The following is a 15557-nucleotide window of genomic DNA, read 5'->3' on the forward strand; positions in this document are numbered from 1 at the left end:
ATCCAAGTCGCCAATACCAAGAAGCACAACTTTCAGGACTTCATGGAGACTTTCATCGCTGCTGCCACTCGCATTGCAGACGGGATCGACTTGGATGAGTTCGTCGCCCCTTCCAGTCCTCCACCTGAGGAATGAAAAACTTTTTATGCTTCACTTTGAATTTGCCTCGAAATGCCGAGTGTGTTTTGTAACCGTTAAACTCCGCCTTAAATTTGCCTCGGAATGCCGAGTGGAATTGTAACAGTTAAACTCTGCCGAGTCGAGGGCTCGAATACTTTTATCTGAGGTCTGGGACCTTTTAGGTTTTATTTGAACTTGATTTATCGTTGAACATCTTTGTGGACGATCCGTCGAGTGGAACTTGGTCTTCACTCGAAATAACTTCGTATTTGTGGTGCAGCTCCGAAGGAGAAGGTAGCAGTCGATTTGCACCTCGTCGTCCTTGCGGATCGGGTTGTGTCCCGTACTTAGGCAAGCACTGGGCTGCAGCTAAGCCTCCGAGTGGGAGGTTTGCTCTCACTCGGTAGGATTTTTAAATACTTAGGCGAGCACTGGGCTGCAACTAAGCCCTCGAGTGGGAGGTTTGCTCTCACTCGGTAGGATTTTTAAATACTTAGGCGAGCACTGGGCTGCAGCTAAGCCCCCGAGTGGGAGGTTTGCTCTCCACTCGGTAGGATTTTTTAATACTTAGGCGAGTGCCTGACTGCAGCTAAGTCTCTAAGTGGGAGAACTTAGGCGAGTACTGGACTGCAGCTAAGCCTCCGAGTGGGAGGTTTGCTCTCCACTCGGTAGGATTTTTTAATACTTAGGCGAGCACTGGGCTGCAGCTAAACCCCCGAGTGGGAGGTTTGCTCTCACTCGGTAGGATTTTTTAATACTTAGGCGAGCACTGGGCTGCAGCTAAGCCCCCGAGTGGAAGGTTTGCTCTCACTCGGTAGGATTTTTAAATACTTAGGCGAGTTCCTGACTGCAGCTAAGTCTCTAAGTGGGAGAACTTAGGCGAGTACTGGACTGCAGCTAAGCCTCCGAGTGGGAGGTTTGCTCTCCACTCGGTAGGATTTTTTAATACTTAGGCGAGCACTGGGCTGCAGCTAAGCCCCCGAGTGGGAGGTTTGCTCTCACTCGGTAGGATTTTTTAATACTTAGGCGAGCACTGGGCTGCAGCTAAGCCCCCGAGTGGGAGGTTTGCTCTCCACTCAGTAGGATTTTTTAATACTTAGGCGAGCACTGGGCTGCAGCTAAGCCCCCGAGTGGGAGGTTTGCTCTCACTCGGTAGGATTTTTAAATACTTAGGCGAGTGCCTGACTGCAGCTAAGTCTCTAAGTGGGAGAACTTAGGCGAGTACTGGACTGCAGCTAAGCCTCCGAGTGGGAGGTTTGCTCTCCACTCGGTAGGATTTTTTAATACTTAGGCGAGCACTGGGCTGCAGCTAAGCCCCCGAGTGGGAGGTTTGCTCTCACTCGGTAGGATTTTTTAATACTTAGGCGAGCACTGGGCTGCAGCTAAGCCCCCGAGTGGGAGGTTTGCTCTCCACTCGGTAGGATTTTTTAATACTTAGGCGAGTGCCTGACTGCAGCTAAGTCTCTAAGTGGGAGATCTTAGGCGAGTACTGGACTGCAGCTAAGCCCCCGAGTGGGAGGATTGCTCTCCACTCGGTAGGATTTTTGAACACTTAGGCAAGCACTGGGCTGCAGCTAAGCCCCCGAGTGGGAGTCTGGCTCTCCACTCGGTAGGATTTTTCAAACTTAGGCGAAACGGATTCGCGGCTAAGTCACCCACTGGGGGATTTCGTATGCAAACAAAAGCGACAGCAATTATTGGAACACTCTTGTCTTTGATAAAAATGAACTGCAGAAGTTTCTCTTATTACATCTTTAGAGGAAGGAACTCAAGTGTAAAAGGGGCGGAGCAGCTCCGCATTCCAAGCTCACGGCTCGTCGATCTGGCGATCAACATTGTAGAGGTGATACGCTCCATTGTGGAGGACTCTGGTGACGATGAAGGGGCCTTCCCAAGTAGGAGCAAGCTTGTGTGGTTTCTGCTGATCCACTCGGAGGACCAAATCTCCTTCTTGGAAGGCTCGACTCTTGACATTCCTAGCATGGAATCGACGCAAGTCTTGCTGATAAATGGTCGATCTGATCATGGCCATCTCTCTCTCTTCTTCCAGGAGGTCGACTGCATCTTGTCGGGCTTGTTCTGCTTCGTCTTCAGTGTAGAGCTCGACTCAGGGCGCGTTGTGAAGAAGATCACTCGGCAGAACTGCTTCGGCTCCATAAACCAGAAAGAATGGAGTTCTTCCAGTCGACCGGTTTGGGGTGGTCCTCAATCCCCACAGAACTGACGGAAGCTCGTCGACCCAAGCACCTGCCACGTGCTTGAGATCGCGCATCAATCGAGGCTTTAGTCCTTTGAGAATCAGACCATTTGCTCTTTCGGCTTGTCCATTCGACTGGGGATGGGCGACCGATGCGTAGTCGACTCGTGTGCCTTGAGAGGCGCAAAAAGCTCTGAACTGGTCCGAATCGAAGTTTGACCCATTGTCAGTGATGATGCTATGCGGGACTCCATATCTGAATGTTAGTCCTCTGACGAAACTGATAGCAGTGCAAGCATCAAGATTCTTGATGGGCATAGCTTCAATCCATTTGGTAAACTTGTCGACTGCCACTAGCACATGAGTGAAAGCGCTCCTGCCTGTTCTCAGTGGACCAACCATGTCTAGTCCCCAGACAGCAAAGGGCCAGACGAGTGGAATGGTCTTCAGGTTTGATGCAGGTTTATGTGACATGTTGGAGTAGAACTGGCACCCTTCACACTTGTCGACTATCTCTTTTGCCATCTCATTTGCTCTTGGCCAGTAAAATCCCGCTCGGTATGCTTTAGCCACAATTGTCCGAGAGGACGCATGGTGACCACAGGTCCCCGAGTGGATATCATCAAGGATTATCCGACCCTCTTCTGGTGTTATGCACTTCTGACCGATTCCAGTCGCGCTTTCTCTATACAACTGTCCCTTTATGACTATGAAGGCCTTGGATCGGCGGACGATCTATCGAGCCTCTTCCTCGTCTTCCGGGAGTTCTCTCCTTAGGATATACGCGATGTACGGTATCGTCCAGTCGGGAGTGATTGCCAAGATTTCCATGATTAGGTCGACCACAGCAGGAACTTCGACTTCAGTCGGATCTGTGGCACTTTTCGGCTGCGGGGCTTCTTCTGTAAAAGGATCTTCTTGGACTGACGGTGAGTGAATGTGTTCCAGGAACACGTTGCTGGGAATGGCTTCTCTCTTGGAGCCTATCTTTGCCAAGTTGTCAGCTGCCTGATTTTTTAGTCGGGGGATGTGATGAAGCTCCAACCCCTCGAATTTCTTTTCTAGCTTTCTCACTGCATTGCAATAACCAGTCATAGCCAGACTCCTGACGTCCCACTCCTTCATCACCTGATTAACCACCAAATCTGAGTCGCCATAGACCATGAGGCGACGGACGCCGAGTGAAATGGCCATGCGCAACCCATATAAAAGTGCTTCATATTCTGCTTCATTATTGGAGGAATCGAAGTGAATCTGGAGAACGTATCTGAGCTTATCTCCTCGGGGGGAGACTAATACCACCCCAGCATCGGAACCATTCATCATCTTAGATCCATCGAAGAACATGGTCCAGTGCTCCGAGTGGACTTGAGTCGGAAGTTGCTGTTCAATCAACTCGGCGACGAAATCTGCGATTGCTTGGGACTTGATAGCCTTCTTTGCTTCAAACCTGATATCTAAGGGAAGGAGTTCAATCGCCCACTTAGCCACTCGACCAGTTGCATCTCTGTTGTGCAGGATCTCTGACAATGGGGCGTCGCTGACGACTGTAATGGAGTGGTCAGAGAAGTAATGTGCAACCTTCTTCGTGGTCATATAAATCCCATATACAAGCTTCTGGTAGTGAGGATATCTTTGTTTTGAAGGGGTCAAAACTTCAGACACATAATAAACTGGGCGCTGAACTCTGAAGGCCTTTCCTTATTCTTCCCGCTCGACCGTAAGTACTGAACTGACAACTTGTCCTGTGGCTGCAATGTAAAGCAGCAGAGGCTCTTTGCTGATTGGGGCAGCAAGCACCGGCTGGGTGGAGAGCAGAGCTTTGAGCTCTGCAAACGCTGCATCAGCTTCTGGAGTCCACTCGAACTTGTCAGACTTCTTCATCAGTCGGTAAAGAGGTAACGCCTTTTCACCGAGACGAGAAATGAATCGACTTAGAGCGGCCAAGCAACCTGTAAGCTTTTGGACATCGTGCACACGCACAGGACGCTTCATCCGGAGTATGGTACCAATCTTTTCAGGATTGGCGTTGATCCCCCGTTCGGAAACGAGAAAACTGAGTAACTTTCCACCTGGAACTCCGAATGTACACTTTGATGGATTGAGCTTGATATCATACCTCCTGAGTTTGGCAAAGGTTTCAGCAAGGTCAGTCCGCAAGTCGGAACCTTTGCGTGACTTGACCACTATATCATCCATGTATGCCTCCACATTCCGACTGATTTGAGTGAGTAAACACTTCTGAATCATTCTCATGAACGTGGCTCCGGCGTTCTTGAGGCCGAACGGCATGGTGACATAACAGAAGCATCTGAATGGAGTGATGAAAGCTGTTTTGATCTCGTCGGGTCCATACAGACGGATCTGATGGTACCCGGAATAGGCATCTAGAAAAGACAATCTCTCGCACCCCGCAGTCGAGTCGACTATTTGGTCGATGCGAGGGAGAGGAAAATGATCTTTTGGACAGGCCCGATTGATATGTTTGAAATCAATGCACATGCGAAGTGACTTGTCCTTCTTGGGGACCATGACGACATTGGCGAGCCACTCGGAGTGGTAAATCTCTCGGATGAACTCTGCTGCTAAGAGCCGAGCCACCTCCTCGCCAATGGCTTGCTTCTTCTGGACGGCGGACCGCCGAAGATGTTCCTTCACAGGCTTGAATTTTGGGTCGACTCGTAGACGGTGCTCGGCCAGCTCTCTGGGAACTCCAGGCATGTCAGAGGGTTTCCATGCGAAGATGTCCCGGTTCTCACGGAGGAGCTGGACGAGCGCTTCTTCCTATTTGGAGTCGAGCATAGTTGAGATGTGAGTCGGGGCAGCATCGGGGTCGATCGGGTGAATGTGGACTGTCTTTGTTTCACCGGCCGACTGAAAAGCTGACTCTGAAGCAGGCTTCTTGGCCCGTAGCAATTCACTCGGATCGGCAGTCTTTTGGTACTCTTGTAGCTCGACCACTGCCATCTGAGCATCTGCAATCTTTGAGCCTTTCTGAAAACACTCTTCTGCCTTCTTCCGATTGCCTATAACGGTGATCACACCTTTGGGACCAGGCATCTTCAATTTGAGATACACGTAACATGGTCGAGCCATGAAGCGTGCGTAAGCTGGCTTGCCCAGAATGGCATGATAAGCACTTTGGAAGTCCACAACTTCGAATGTCAACCTTTCCTTGCGGTAATTCTTTGAATCACCAAAAACCACATCAAGAGCAATTTGGCCGAGTGATTGGGCTTTCTTCCCAGGAATGACTCCGTGGAAGCTCATGTTACTGGCACTGAGTCTGGACATCGGAACGCCCATCCCTTTCAATGTTTCAGCATACAGTATGTTCAGGCCACTGCCGCCATCCATCAGGACTTTGGTCAGTCGAGTGCCTTCGACAATTGGGTCGACCACCAAAGCTTGCCTCCCAGGGGTGGCAATGTGCGTCGGGTGATCAGACTGGTCGAATGTGATGGCAGTCTGAGACCACTTCAGGTAACTGGGTGTTGCCGGAGCAACCATGTTCACCTCGCGGTTAATGACTTTCAGTCGACTTTTGCTTTTGACGTCGGCAAAAATCATCAGGGTGGAATTGACTTGGGGGTATCCATCATCACTGTCTTCCTTGTCCTCAACTCTGTCTGACTCTTTTTCCTTGTCCTTGGACTGCTTGCCTTGAAACTGCTGGATTAGGAGCCGGCATTGTCGAGTGGTATGTTTTGGGTAAATAAAATTACCCTCTTCATCTTTCTTGGTGTGGATGTGACATGGCAGATCCAAAACATCATTCCCATCCTGATCCTTGACTTTCTTGGGCTTCCAGGGGCCCTTGGATTTTCCTTTGAAATTTCCCTGGGCCACGGCCAGGGCCTCCCCAGGGGCGGCTGGTTCGGCCTTCTGCTTTTGCTTCCGACTGGAGTTCCCTCCGGTTTCTTGGGCAACTGCCTTGTACTTGCCACTCCGGAGTCGATCTTCGTCTTCACCATTAGCGTATTTGGTGGCAATCTCCATCATCCGATTCAGAGACATCTCTCCAGTTCGACCGAACTTCAGATTCAATTCTCTGTACTTAACGCCTTCTTTAAAGGCACAAACTGCTTGGTGATCTGGCACATTCTCAACTGTGTGATGCAATGTGATCCACCTCTGGATGTAATCCCTCAGAGTTTCATTCGGTTTCTGCACGCAAGACCGCAATTCCGTAAGGCCTGTGGGTCGCTTACATGTTCCCTCAAAGGTCGTGACAAACACTCGGGAGAGGTCCTCCCAAGTGTAGATGCTGCTGGGTGCCAACTGATTCAGCCACGCTCGGGCTGATCCTTCTAACATGAGAGGCAAGTGCTTCATAGCCACCTCATCATTGCCGCCGCCAATCTGTACAGCCACTCGGTAATCTTCGAGCCAAGTATCAGGCTTAGACTCACCGGTGAACTTGCTGACTCCAGTCGCCAACCTGAAGTTGGGAGGAATCACTGCGGCTCTGATGGCTCGACTGAAACACTCTGGCCCCGAAACATGTACTCTGCTGCTGCTGGCGGGCGCATCTCTGTTGTGGCCTTCCCGATGAGCTTGTTCCTGTCAACCAAACCTTGAACGAGGATAGATCTCGCATCAAAGCCTGGGTCCCTGGGGTCGACTGGAATCCTCTGCCCAACACTGTGAGGGCGCCTGTCATCTTGATGTCGAGGCGCATATGACCCACTCCTCGGGGGAGGGGTTGGCACTCGACGTCGATCATCACGATCGGATCGGTGATCATGCTGCTCATTCCTCCTGTACTGATCATGCCGGTCGCCACGTCCCTCACGCCTTGGGGGCGATCTCGGGCTGTGAGCCGACTGGACTGTATCTGTTGCAACGGATCGACTGTGGATCCTATTCCGCGACTGAGAAATGGCGGAATTCTGGTTTCCTGCCGCCCGGAGCAACACTCTGATCTGCAACAAGCCCCTGCCGGCCTCTGACTGGGAGGGCTGAATTGATTTTGCTATACGAGCTGCGGCGGCCAAATTCTGAACTGGGGTTCGATATACCTGCGGCGGCGGGAAGAGCTGACGTCGACTGGACTCGGGAGCTTGCTGACGTCGACTGGACTCGGGAGCCCGCTGACGCGCTTGCTCGTCGAGTATTCGCTGGAGATTCTCCAGTCGAGTGCGCTCGGCCAGGTTAGCCAAGCGCGCGTCCTCTAAGGCCCGGGCCTCGGGGGTTTCTCTGACAATAGGAGTGTGGAGCGCGTCCATGTTCCGGCGGCGAAGCTCCTCTCGCTGCAATGACGTGAGGGGTTCAGGGAGATACTCATCGTGGGGATGCGACGGATCGCCCCTACCCGCGCCTCCATCAGCGCGAGGGAAACCAGGAGGACTGTGCGTTCCATCGACCGCCAGAACTTCAGCCGTTGGGTCGCTGCTGTCACACTCGGATGCGGTCTCCGCGGAGCCAGTCGACAGGTCGAACAGGCCGCAGAGGGATTTGTCGGGCTCGATCGCCGCGACTTGTGGGGCTGCCGACTGGCGGGCCACGGCATGTCTCACCCACCGCTGAAGTCTCGACCGACCGGAGCGTTTGCGCTGGTGAGAGACAGGGCGGGGAGACGACACGGGGGCCGACCGATACTGGGTCGACGACTGCCGCAGGAGGACGCCACGAATGCATGCGCGGAAGTGCGTCGCACCGCGGACGGGGAGCGCGTCGATGTCGAGTGGTGCCTCCTGAAGCCAGGCGGAGTCGTCGGCGATGAACGTGAGCGCGCCAAGACGGACCTCGCGGCCCTCCACCAAAACTCCGCAAGAAACCATGATCAAAGGGATCGAAAAAGATCGCAACTTCTCCAACTAAGCGCTAAGATTCCTGCCCCACGGTGGGCGCCAACTGTCGTGGTTCTAACTCTGACAGTGATGTAGTGGGTGTGTATGGAGAGACTAGATCTTAGCTATTGGGAAGTTGTAACACGCGAGGTTTACGAGTTCAGGCCCTTCTCAGAGGAAGTAATAGCCCTATGTCTCGGAGCCCGGAGGTGGTCGACTGGATTATGCGTGTATGGATTACAGGGGTGCGAACCCTTCATACTGAGGAGGAGAGTGGCTTATATAGAGTTCGCCGGCCCCCTCCTGCCCTCAGTAATGCAGAGTTTAAGGTACATTTAAGGTTGGGCGTTACTGATAACGCCCCTAATAAGGTGTTATAATGACCATAAAGACTACTTATAGCTGACCGTTTGCCTGCGGAGTGACTTTAGGTCTCCTGGCAGTCGAGTGGTTGACTTCATGGTCGAGTGATAGCTTCTTGGTCGAGTGTCTTGAACCCGTCAAGTGGGATACCTTCAAGTCGATTGAAAGGTGACTTCTTCTAGGGATGTCCTTGGGTAGGGCATTTTGGACGGATCCGTGCCGCTACCCTAGGTACATAGCTTCATCAGGAAGTGCTCTCGGTGATCTTGCTAGCAGTCTTCCCGATTGCCCGATTTCACTGAAACAGAGCACTCCACCAAACCCCCTCTCCCAAACTGCAGGTTATCAATAATGGGTTTTGTCTGCTTTTCTTTCAGAGATGTGCAACTGAACTTATTCAGTCATCAACAAACATGGTTCTAGAATGTAGTGATCTTGGGTGACATAACCCATTGCTCCTGCCTAAGCTGGACATAGTACTTTATATATTCAAATGTCTGAACCTAAATTCCAGTGTATCCTCATAGAGTACATGACTACAGTCAGGGGATGCTCCTTGACTTGTTAATCTTGCAACTGACTTTCACTAGTCTTTCTAGAAATGGATGCTCCTTTATACATCATGTTTTAGAATGTAGTGATATCAGGTTGGGCGACAACCAATTACAGGAAAATGCTTCTGTGACTACAGCACTGGACAAAGCATGGTGAAACGTTGGCATTTGGTAGTACTTGACATACACAAATGTCTGAACCTGAACTCATGCTACGGGACACCTAAAATACAGGTTTGGGAGCTCCTCTGTTTCTCCAGCTTGCAACTCTGACTTCTAGTTTTTCTAGTAACAGACCAAGTTAATTTATCAGATTCAGATGAGCACTAAATACAATCAGGAGTACCATATATCCCACCTAAATGTAAAAGTCGATGGCATTGCAAAATCACGAACAGGAACAGACAGACAACAGAACAAATAATTTGCAGAGTCAAAGAGATTGCTGACATTCTTTTTATCAAAGCAGAACAGAACATTACTATATCGACACGATTATCCAGACAGCGAACACTAATTCTATGGAGAGTCACTAGACAGTAATCGACTAAGCCTTCTTGGGGGACTTGGCGGCCTTCTTGGGCGACTTGGGCTCCTTCTCGGCCGTCTTCTTGGGGAGCAGCACGGGGTTGATGTTGGGCAGCACGCCGCCGTGCGCGATGGTGACGCCGGCGAGCAGCTTGCCGAGCTCCTGGTCGTTCCGGATGGCGAGCAGCAGGTGGCGCGGGATGATGCGGGACTTCTTGTTGTCCTTGGCGGCGTTCCCGGCGAGCTCGAGCAGCTCGGCGGCGAGGTACTCGAGGACGGAGGCGAGGTAGACGGGGGCGCCCATGCCGACGCGCTGCGCGTAACGGCCCTTCTTGAGGAAGCGGCCGATGCGGCCGACGGGGAACTGCAGCCCGGCCTTGACGGACCGCGTCACCGCCTTCTTCCTGGGGCCGCCGCCAAGCTTGCGCCCCACCACGTACTTCTTCGCCTTGGAGACGGCGCCGGTGGCTGAGGCGTCCATGGCGGCTAGAGGGATTTGAGATTTGGCGCGATGGGGGATTTGAGAAGGCGAGAGTGTGCTGGTGCGGAGAGGTTTGGCGATGGGGATTTGAGATTTGAGTGTTGCGTTGGACGGCGGGGTTTGGGCAGAGTATTTAAACGGCGCGGGAAGGGGATGGTGTGGGCCCGTCGATCCGCGACCACAGGCAATGGACGGTCGGTTCGGTGGCGAATGGACGGCAGCGATGCGAAAATTACACTGTGCATTCCTATCATTCAGTCAATATTTTTGTCAACCGAAAAAATAAATGGAAGGAAACCCATAAAGCCAGGGGAGCATTATTTGGATACAAGGTTTTTCACTAGGAATCTTTTCTCATGAAAAAAATTGGGGCAAGGAATGAAACCACAAAATTATAAATTGGTCATGTAAACTCAAATCCATATGACATGCCAGGTATTATTAGAAATTTCCACTTTTGTTTTGTACGGGCGTAATATGACTATAAATTTCCTCTCTCTTGAATTTTGTTGTAAAAACCGTGTGAAACACTAAGAGCTAGTTTATAGGTTTCCAAAATTATGTTTCTTAAGGGATTACATAAGCCTTTTGTATCTCAAATGGCTTTCAAATAAGGTGTGACAGGAACACGCCTGCTTGCAATTAACATGCTGGACATTCACTACGATGGCAACACGAATATTGTGACGTTACGGCAAGTGTCTTCCGCAACCGCGAACCCTTCAAATGTCATCCGTACTTTAGGCTTGAATTTCTCATAACATTATGGTGTACAAGATGAACACTAAACGGAAATAAAAAGGCGGAATAAGCAACTTCATGCACAATAAACTGTGTATACGAAAATAGCACCATGGTTAGTGTAAGCCCATCAAACAAGAAGGAGTCGGGATGCTTGCTTTTGCTTTTGAGTGTAGTAAATTCTCCCTCATTCATCAATCTGTGTGATCCATCGTCTTACCCGAAAATCCAAAATACTACATAAGATAAGGCATCGTTACCAAAAGCTTGTTTTGGATTGGAACCCTGAGCTACCCGGCCAAAAAGTTGGAATGGGCCTGGTTGGGTTGGGTATGTGTTTGGATGGACACTAAAATTGCATGTCTTTCCCTCAAAACCACTATTATAACAAAGTACTTTTAATTATGACTCTGGTGACATAAATTTCATGTCATATAACCTTGTATATATGGAGTAATTAGTGGTCAAATGCATGTCTTAAGAGCATCTACAGCCGTGATGGACAAATTCGACCCCTCAAACGTCCACGGACGCGACCGGACACGCCTTACATTTTGTGTTCCACACTCACCTCCCTCGTATCCGAAACCTCAAAACCATGCAATTCATGCAACGCTACATAAAACGCATGATCAAAGCGCAGTTCATCGGATTAGCCGGACAAAAGGAACATGATTCGCCAGAGTTCAACGGCGGACAGTGCAAATCCATACTATAAACTCATGAAACATAGCTAAAATATAAACAGAACGAGGAAGGGCGAAGGAAATCACCATTTCCTCGCCGGCCCCTTCCCCTTCTGGCCGTCGGCGCGGCTGTGCCCCTCCTCCGTGCAGGCGTCGGCGTGGGGGCTTCTTAGGAGGCGTCGCTGTGGAAGGCAGGAAGAAGAAGAGGCAATGGACCTTAGGTGCTGCCGATGTATTGCTCAATGTATATATAGTACAGGTACACTGGTACAGCACAAGGCGCGGAGCGCCGGGCGTAGCGACATGCATGAGATCGCGGAGATTATGCATGCAGGACGTGCACAGGAGCGAGACGGGAGAGAGAGTTGACTGCCTATCTGTTAATAGTGGCAATGGATTATGTTGGTTGTGCTTCTTTAGGTTCTCTGTTCGGTGTTCGTCCGGCTGAGTCAGGTGCTCCAGCATCGCTTTGGAGTGCAGCGTTCTCTCCCGGCCGCCAGAGCCTCGCCGGTGGTGTTCGCCCGGTGGGGCTGCGAGGTGCAGCTCTGGGAGCTCCAGCCGCAACACGTGTGGTGCATGATGAGCATGGACGCGCCGGCTCCGTACCTCTGTTAGATGCATGTAGAGTGGAAGCTGGGCTGGGCGGAGGAGCCGCCATGCAGAGTGGCGGTTGCTGCAGTACGTGGGGAGACAAGCCTGGTGGCGAGCAGTCAATCCATGGACCCCGGCGTTTTACGCCGGTCGAATGAGAGGACCGGCAAGAAGAAGACGACAAGGGTGATGCACGCCACGGGCGCCGTGAACCCATTGCTACGGCCGGCGAGCCCTCGCATTGCCGACAGCCGAAAGAGAAAGTGCAGCGCCTCCCCCACGGGCCACGGCCTTGCCACCGCCGAGCAGCGCCACCCGGTGGCTGGTGCAGCCTCGTGGTGAGGCGGAACGACGACAGCACGCCCGAGGTCCGACTCCGACACGCCGACACCGCAGCAAGGTCGTCTGCGGCGTGGCGACCAGAGCCGGCGTCCACTGCATCTGCTGCAACCCCGCCACGGCGCTCCGGGTCTTCTCGTCCCGCGCTGGCGTCAGGGCCTTAGCGTCACGGGAGAGGACGAACCGGGCCCCGGCCACCAGCCGCGTCCATGCCGGAAGCAACTCAAGTCAGCCGCGGGACGACGAACCCGGCCCGGCCCCGGCCACCAGCCGCGTCCTGCCCCCGACAGTGCTGATGTCGAGGATGCCCCCGCCGCTCTTGTGATCTTGTCGAGCGGGCTGACGTTCGCCATCTGTGCCGAATGTATCTCATGATCAGAGTCCGTGACACCGGCGACGTGCGGGCACGCCGCAGACGTCCCCGAGATGATGTTGTACTCGACTCTGCGTGTGTCCATGTCGGTATCCGATCGTGGCGTCACTTGACCAGGCCGCGAGGATGCCACGCCCGACCACCGTCGGGCACGAGCGGGTGCTCGTCGGCGGGAGCAACCGTCACACAGGGTACGTGTTCGCCGGACGCGTGGAAGTCGATGACGAGGAAACGCGCGCTGCGCGAGCCGGCGGATGAGTCGTCGCTCTCGTCCTTGGGCATCACACAGGGTACGTGTTCACACAGGAGGAGCATCGCTACAACCTTGCCCTCACGCATCACCGATCGACAGAGGGCCAGATCTATGGCGAATTCGCGAGCGAGGAGGCCGTGTCGGCCAAGGCTGCGAAGAACCCAAACTTCCTCGAGGGGCAGAGAGCGCTCTATGAGGCCATGTGCAACGCCCGCGCGGCGACGCCGACACCTGACGTGTAGATGGCTCTGGAGGGTCACGGACGGGAACGTCGGTAGTTGTGCGCCATTATTGGCGCCGCTACGACCACGATGTTGATCCGTCCGTGTTCAGGCAGCGGACTCCAACGAGGAAGAGTAGGACATGGGAGACGGTGGCGCCTCGTGTCTCATGTGGGCCAGTCGGCGTCCCATATCTTCTCTTCCTCGCAGGCGACCGCAACCTCACTTCGCCGGCTCACGGCTGCGAGCATGGACACGGAGGGGAACAACAAAAATTTGGAGGACGGGCATCGGCGGAGATTTAGACTAGGTTATTGTCTGGACATTTTTAATGAATATGTCAAAAATGTAATGAATGTGCTCCCGTTTAAATGAAATATATTGGATTTGCATGAAAATCATCTCGCCTATTCAAATACCGTTTAAAATGTATGTGGACATGGTTGGATGGCCGCACAGGCAGAGCTACGGCAATGTCGAATGGGCCATGGGCCGCCCATCTTTTTACAGTTTATAATAACAATAATAATAATAATAATAACAATAAATAATAATAATAATAATAATATTGTTATTGTTATTACTATTAGTTATTGTTATTATTATTATTATTACAGTTTGTGCACTAATTCTGTTACTTCCGGGACTTAAAACACTAGCACACAAACTGTTTTCTACTTCTTTTTTTTTGAAACTGGAAACAGATTCTATTAAACATCAGACACAGCTAAGTAGCTGGCCACAAAGTCACGTAGTACATCAGTCGGCACGTCCTCCAACCACAGGCGGTGGGGATCATTGCCATTAGCTCCAATTGCAGCAAGAAGAGCATGAGCTACAGAATTACAAGTACGAGGAGCAAGCGATACAGAAACTGAGTTAAACTGCAGTCGTACAAAGTGTGGCAAATCCCGGAACACGACACCCATTGGTGCTAGAATGTCTCCCACTGGTCTCTGCCAACATTGCTTCTCTCCTTTCCCAAAAACTGAATGGATTCAGTCGCCCAGGTTGGCGCCACAACATGCTAGCGTTTTTTATCATCTGGAAGTTGGAGCACTTGTTGCATAACATGAGCGCCATCATCAAATGTTTCCAGTTTTTGCCTCAGTGACGAAAGAAAAGAAAGGGTGCAGGAGCGCGCGCGTTTGAGAACTGGAACGCATGGCGGCACGCTGCTTGATTTGGCGCCCGGTGGTGCGCGGGATGGGGTCGATGGATGGATGGATGGTTCTAGGTGGATGGATCCGATCGTGTCGTGTACAGCAACAAGGAACGGTGGGAGTGGAACGTGACGGCCGGCGGCAAGCACGCGCGTACCGCACGTCGTCGGCGCATGCACCGCAGCGGATCATTGGCACGGACCCAAGGTTCAGAGCGGCTCTACCAAAAACAGCTGATCTGATCGGACCGGATCCTATGTGGTAGTGGAGGGAGGGAGGGAGGGAGAAACAGGACAATGGAAGGAAGGAAGGGACAGGTGGGAGGGAGGGAGGCAGGCAGGAAGCCAGGAATCGCCGGCTGTGGTGGGGCGGGGACCCTCCAAACTCCACTTCACCCAGACCCAGCCTTGCTTGCTCGGCCATTGCATGCCAGGTGATCTCGTCCTCACCTGTGACCACCTGCATGCATCCCTTCTCGGCATGCCATTGGCGATGGGCATCCGTTTCGCTCCTCCCCCACAAACTTTTTCCCTTTCCTTCCTTCCTTCCAATTGGATTGGATTTGTCGCGGAACACAGGCGAGAAACGAGGATCGCGATGGTGGCCCCCAGAACCAGAACCCACACGACACGACACGACCATGACCACGACTTCGCCAGGGGAGGGAGGGAGGGAGGGCGGTGGTGGAACCAACCGAGGGTGGCTCACACTGCTGCCTTGTTTTCTCATCTTCCCTTCGCTTCCCTTCACCAATTTCTGTGGAGTGATATTTTTGTTTGTTTCCATCTCTCTTTTTAATCGGCAAGTAGTTAGCGTTGCCCATGTTCACCAGCCGCGCCTTGTTCCTTTTCGGACGGAACGGAACACGACATCTGTTGAAATACAAGTGGAGCCGGGGCCGAGAGCCCTTTTCCTCTAAAAAAAACATCTGTTGAAATGCTGTTACAAACTAACCAATGCACTACTGTGCATCCCCATTCTAGTTTCGTAACATGGATCTCCACTATCTTATGGCAGCGATACTTCCATCTTGTAGTTACCACAAAGACAAGTTCGTGACATGAAAATTCTTGTTACAAACTTCCATCTTGTGTGACAGCATCTTATGGTTTGGGTCTCTACTGTCTACTGTTGTTACAAACCGAAGAGACTCAG

At 52.0% G+C, this 15557-nt stretch overlaps 1 pseudogene; it reads right to left on the minus strand.

Annotated features, from left to right (window-relative positions):
• Positions 1-9466: 9466 nt before the first annotated feature.
• On the minus strand, positions 9467-10134 carry LOC147973297 (histone H2A pseudogene; annotated as a pseudogene).
• Between the last annotated feature and the right edge of the window lie 5423 nt (positions 10135-15557).

The sequence above is a fragment of the Triticum urartu genome, chromosome 5A, assembly GCF_056163025.1.
Source record: "Triticum urartu cultivar PI428250 chromosome 5A, HENAU_Tu73, whole genome shotgun sequence".
NCBI lineage: Eukaryota > Viridiplantae > Streptophyta > Magnoliopsida > Poales > Poaceae > Triticum > Triticum urartu.